A 6,325-nucleotide genomic window follows, 5' to 3' on the forward strand; every position below is an offset into this window, starting at 1 on the left:
TCTCTCTCTCTCTCTTTTTTTTTTTACCAAAAAAAAAAGAAAGCGGGATTGTGAGTGGGATTGTGTTCCTGCCTTACTGGCTGTTTGGCCTGAGGCTTCCAACACTGGAGTTTTTAAGCTATTGGGTAGAACTGGATCTTGGTGCTGAGATGAGGGCCTCCGTGAAACTATTTCCTCAATCTGTGCCTCCATTCTATTTCCGAGATTCTGCATCATTTTTACTTCATTACTCTGAATTCTTTTTCAGGTAGATTGCCTGTTTCCTCTTCAGTTTTTTGGTCTTGCAGTTTTTTACCTTGCTCCTTCATCTGTGACATATTTTTTTTGCTGTCTCTCTCTCTCTCTTTTTTTTTTACCAAAAAAAAAAAAAAAAAAAAGCGGGATTGTGAGTGGGATTGTGTTCCTGCCTTACTGGCTGTTTGGCCTGAGGCTTCCAACACTGGAGTTTTTAAGCTATTGGGTAGAACTGGATCTTGGTGCTGAGATGAGGGCCTCCGTGAAACCTCACTCTGATGAATATTCCCTGGGGTCTGAGTTTCTCTGTTAGTCTAGTGGTTTGGACTTGGAGGTCCCACTACAGGAGCTTCAGCTTGACCCCTAGCTCATGAGCCAAGATCCTGCAAGCTGCATAGGGTGGCAAAAAGAAAGAACAATAACAAAGTAAAAAATAAAATTAGACTAGGAAACTAACAGATATGTTAGAAAGAATATAAGAATAAAAATATAGATGTATCAACAACTAGAAGGTACAACTGTATTACAATAGTGAAAAAAGGGAGGAGAGAAAAAAAGCAGGGGGTTGGAATGGCTTGACTGTGGAGAGCAGGGCCTAAGCAAGGGTGAGGTTTGGGTGGAGGGTGGGGCCTATTCTTAGGACCCACATGGCTGGAAAAGGCTGTGGGGGTGGGGCTTAGGCTTAATAGAACAGAAGGGGCCCAGGCGTTCCCCCCACCCCTGGTGTCAGAGAATGGGGGACCTCACCTGGGAGCCCAGAAGGATTCCTGGACTTGAGTTGGTGGGGCAAATGCCCTCCTCTCCTCTCCTGCTTCTCCAGTCCTGGAGGGTCTCTCCCATCTGCCTCTCCTATTCTCCCCTTGGCCTCCTTCCTATGCCCCCAGGACCAATGCGGCTGGGGGAGGGGGTGGACCTTGGAGGGCAGGGGACTGGCCTGGGAGCTCAGTAAGCTCGCCAGGCCCAAGTGAGCAGGGAAAACACCCTGTACTCCTCTCTCGCTCCTCCTTGATGGCTCCTCCCACCTGCCTCTCCTGATCTCCCTGACCTCCCACCTATGCCCCCAAGGACCCATGCAGCCTGGAGGGGGCTTTGGAGGGCAGGGGACCGGACTTTGAGCTCAGCAGGCTCCTTGGGCCCGAGTGGGTTGGGTGATCGCCCTCTGTTTCTTTCCCACTCTTCCCGAAGGACCCCTCCCACCTGCCTCTCCTGATCTCCCTGGCCTCAGGGGCACTGATCCTGTCTGGCTTCCACTTCTCCTCACCCCTCAGTCCCCCCACTTGGGGGTTCCTCCCATCTCCTTGGGCACCAGGGTCTTCCACCAGTGGCCGACAGGAGTGTTAATTGTGGGGAGATGCTAACTTGGCATCTTCCCACACTGACATCTTGACTCCGCCTCCATTTAATCCATTTTGAGTTCATTTTTGTATATGGCATTAGAGAATGTTCTAATTTCATTCTTTTACATGTAGCTGTCCAGTTTTCCAAGGACCACTTATTGAAGATGTTGTCTTTTCTGCCTTGTATATTCTTGCCTCTTTTGTCATAGATTAATTCACCGTAAGTTTGTGGTTTTATTTCTAGACTCTCTATTCTGTTCCATTGATCTATGTGTCTGTGTTTGTGCCAGTACCATACTGTTTTGATTACAGTAGCTTTGTAGTATAGTCTGAAGCCAGGGAGCTTATTCCTCCAGCTCTGTTCTTCTTTCTCAAGATTGTCTTGGTTTTTCAGGTTCTTTTGTGTTTCTGTACAAATTTTAAAATTATTTGTTCTAGTTCTGTAAAAAATGCCCTTGGTATTTTGATAGGGATTGTACTGAGTCTATAAATTGACTTGGGTAGTATGGTCATTTTAACAATATTCATTCTTCCAATCCATGAACATGCTGTATATTTCCATTTATTTGTGTCATCTTCAATTTACTTCATCTGTGTCTTATAGTTTTCCAAGTACAGGTCTTTTACCTCCTTAGGTAAATTTATTCCTAGGTATTTTATTCTTTTTGATGTGATGGTAAATAGGATTTTTTCCTTAATTTATCTTTCTGAAAGTTGTTCTTGACAATGGGATAGACCTTGATTATCTTTTGGCCTAGTAGGGAAATGTCTGTATTGTAGCCAACACCACTTGCTGCACCTGGATTAACAATTCTGGGGAAGCTGAAACCCAGTTACATAAGATTGCTGAAGAACCCACTTGGCTTAAAATGGTGACTCCTTCAGTGAGGTCTTTCTTTGACTTATTTGATTTTCATTGGCTTAGGTCTTGGGGACCATGGTTCCAAAGTGTACTCCAAACATTAGGAATTATCCCATTTATTATAATCATAATAATCCCCCTTGTGCATTGTATTCTCTCAAAAGCTTTCAATGCAAGCTTGCAGCAACTAACCACCAAGCAAATGATCTCCCTAAGACCAGAACATCAGAAAAGGAACAAAGAGAATGACAACTTAAAGACCATGAACCTGAAGGCATGACCTGTGTATACCATACAGAGGATCAACAAAATCTGCAAGAACTACAGAGTGGTGAGAGTGGCACTAATGCCTTAAATTTTGATCACATCTCTCAGTTAAGCTGAGAGTCTGATCAAAAGGGGGAATTGTTAAAAAGAAATAGGCCAAAAATGGAGTCACTTGTGTTAAGGCCCTATGTTAGCAAACCAAGGCATAACACCGAATTGTTAGTTACAGCGTCCTCCAGCAATGTAGCCTTTCACCAGTCAACCTGGAATTACCTGTCAGCGCTAATGAGATATTCCACCCAACAGGCCCCTTCCATTCTCCTTAGGAGGCAAACTTGCCTAAAACAATGCATTCCTTGCTAATAATTTCCTTTTTTCCTCTCCCAGACCCAGGCCTGTGGCAAAGACTGATTTCCAATGTCAGCCAATTTAAAAAGTGATCAAACTACGTAATTAAGAGGAAAAGAACACAAAATAGTCTGTTTAATATGATCCTATATTTATATATTTTTAAAAGTTCTCTCCGTGTCTATTAAGGTCTTGTTAAGGTTGGCCCAAGCTCCCATTCTATGAATTGAAGAAAGTCCAATGTTGTTCTCAATGTTTCTTCAGATTCCTGAGACTCAGGGCCGCCTTTGGTTCTCAGCACCTGCTTTCTCTAACAGTGATTATCTTGATATCCAAAGCATATCACTCTTTCCCTGTTCATACTGATTCAATGTGAAATTCAGCTATTCTACCTAATTTCCACAAAAAATGAGTTGCACTTAGTGTTTTATGTTTAGCAGACTTTATTAAATGTTTATGGAGATGGGGCCTTTACATTAGAGTGACGCAAATAGTTTTAAATTGTATCTGTATTTCATCAATTCTAAGACATGCAACTTTTCACATTTTAATATATCTGAAATAAGAATACACCTGACAATTGAAGGCATGTCATAGTTTAGTTGGCAGTGTCTTTTCTTTCTTAGTGGTACATGAAATAATGGTGCATTTTATAATCAATGACATCTTAGATTCAATGATCAAGGGAATTCTGCTTCTCTGTTCTTAAAAAGACCTTTGGTGATTTCTTTCTACTTGAGCTCAACCTTCTTGCTGTGGTGCTTGATCCAGTCTGGTGCCCTATGTCACACTGCTTTAGCCCACTACTGATTTCCATAGTAACTGCAGTGGACAGTTCCATGCTAGCTCATACTAACAATATTGTCTTGAGTGTGCTGCGTATCTTTTCACTTTCTGCCGCAGGGAAATCTGCCTGGCCAGACGGTGCTCAGAAATGTGGGGTTAACATCTCCAGGGGCAGCCTTCAATTAATGGGTGTCTGGAGATGGTGGTAAATGTCCCTGCCTCCCTTCCTCCAGGGAGATAATTTTGGGAGGCCTTTTGTATGCTTCTCAGGTGGTTCTGGACAAATTAAGCCCACAGTGAGAACCTTGATAGCACACCTTATACTAGCTTTTCCACCTTCCGTTCTCACCGTTCTAGCTTTCTCATTCTTGCTCCCTGGGATCATCTCTCAAGTAAATTACTTGCACACAAGTCCCTATAGTAGACTCTGTTTTTGGTGTGGGGGGGCAGAGAACTCAAGTTAGAACCTTCATTGTACTCTCCCTCTCAGAACCCCCTCTTTCCTTAGGTAGAACCATTCCTTATGTCAAGACTCAGCTCAGGCTACCCTTTTGTATTCCAAGATTTCAACTGCAGCTTTGAAAGATTATTGTAAAGGTATACCAGATTCTGTCTAGGTCAAGGGGTAGGGAGTTTTTAAGTTTTTCAGCTCACATTTTTATAGAAAGGAAAACTAAGGACCTATGTCAAAATGTGAAAAATGGTTGCCTGAAGATGGAAGGATGGGTGCTTTGAATTTTCTTCTTTCTGTTATACTGTATTTTCTAAAATTTCTGTAACAAACATGTCAATTTTATAATGAGGAAAAAACAATAAAAGTTAATGTAAAAATTCAATCAAATTGACTTTTTTGAAGTAACTTTATCGAGGTATAATTTACATACCATAAATTCACCAACTTTAAGTATACAGTTCAAGGATTTTTAGAAAGTTTACCAAGTTGTGAAACCACTACTACATCCAGTTGTAGAACATTTTCTTCTCCCTAATATGATTTTTCATGTTTGTTTACAGTTAATCCCCATTCCCACCCACAACTCTAGGCAAACATAAATCTATTTTTCTGTCATTATAGATTTGTCTTTTCTGGACATTTCATATAAATAGAATATCATATAATCTTTTGTGTTTGGCTTCTTTCATTTAGCATAATGTTTTTAAAGTTCATTCATATTGTAGTATTTATCTGTATTTTACTTTTTTATTAGTATTGATATTCCATTATGGCTATACCAAATTTTGTTTATCTCTTCACCAGTTGATGGAATTTGGGCTCTTTCCACTTTTTGACTATTATGAATAATGTTGCTATGAACTTTAATGTATGAATCTTTGTGTGAACATATGTTTCATTTCTCTTTAGTAGACATGTAGGAATGGAATTGCTGGGTCATATGAAAAAATTATATTTAACCTTGTATGAAACTGCAAAATTATTTTCCAAAGTGACTGTACTACTTCACATTCCTTCCAGCAAAATTTGAGAATTCCTGTTGCTTCACATTTTTGTCAACACTTGTTATGTTTTTTTTAATTGAAGTATACCTGATTTAAATATTATATTAGTTTCAGGTGTACAGCATAGTAAATCAGTATTTTTAAAGATTATACTCTATTAAAAGTTATTACAAGATAATGACTATACTTCCTTGTGCTATATAATATATCCTTGTTTCTTATCTATTTTATATATAGTACTCTGTATCTTTTAATCCCATACCCCTAATTTGCCCCCTCCCTGTCCTTCTTTTTGATCATAGCCATCCTGGTAGATGTGAAGTGGTATCTTATTGTGGTCTTAATCTGCATTTCCTTAATAACTAATGATGTTAAGCATCATTTTATGTGCTTATTAGCCATTTGTACATCTTCTTTGGAGAAATGTCTATTCAAATCTTGTGCCCATTTAAAAATTGGATTGTCTTCTTATTGAGTTGAAGAGTCATTTGTATTTTCTAGATACAAGTTTTTTGCCATACATGTGATTTACAAATATTTTCTCTGTGGCTTGCCTTTTTACTTTCTTAATGACATCTTTTGAGTAAAAAAGTATTTTTAAAATTTTAAAACTGGAAATAATATTCTCAGAAAGTTACAAAGATATTATCAAGAGGTCCCTGTACTGTTCATCCAGTTTAACTCCCAAAATTTGAGTTTTGATTAAGTCCAATATATTAAATTTTTTCTTTTATGGATCATGCTTCTTGGGTTGTGTCTATAAAAATCTTTGCCTAACTGAAGGTCTTGACATTTTCTCCTGTTGTATTCTAAAAGTTGTATAACTTCAGCTCTTACATTAATGTCTCTGATTGAGTTTGAATTAATTCTGTATATAGTGTGAAGTAAGGATCTAGTTCATCTGTTTTTGTTTTTGTTTTGCATGTGGATATTCAGTTGTACCAGCACCAGTTGTTGAAAACTCTCCTCTTCTATCAAATTGCCTTTGTCAAAAGTTAATTGGTCATAAATATAAGGGTTTATTTCTGGACTT

The sequence above is a fragment of the Neophocaena asiaeorientalis genome, unplaced genomic scaffold (genome assembly GCF_003031525.2).
Source record: "Neophocaena asiaeorientalis asiaeorientalis breed wild unplaced genomic scaffold, Neophocaena_asiaeorientalis_V1.1 scaffold21, whole genome shotgun sequence".
Lineage (NCBI taxonomy): Eukaryota > Metazoa > Chordata > Mammalia > Artiodactyla > Phocoenidae > Neophocaena > Neophocaena asiaeorientalis.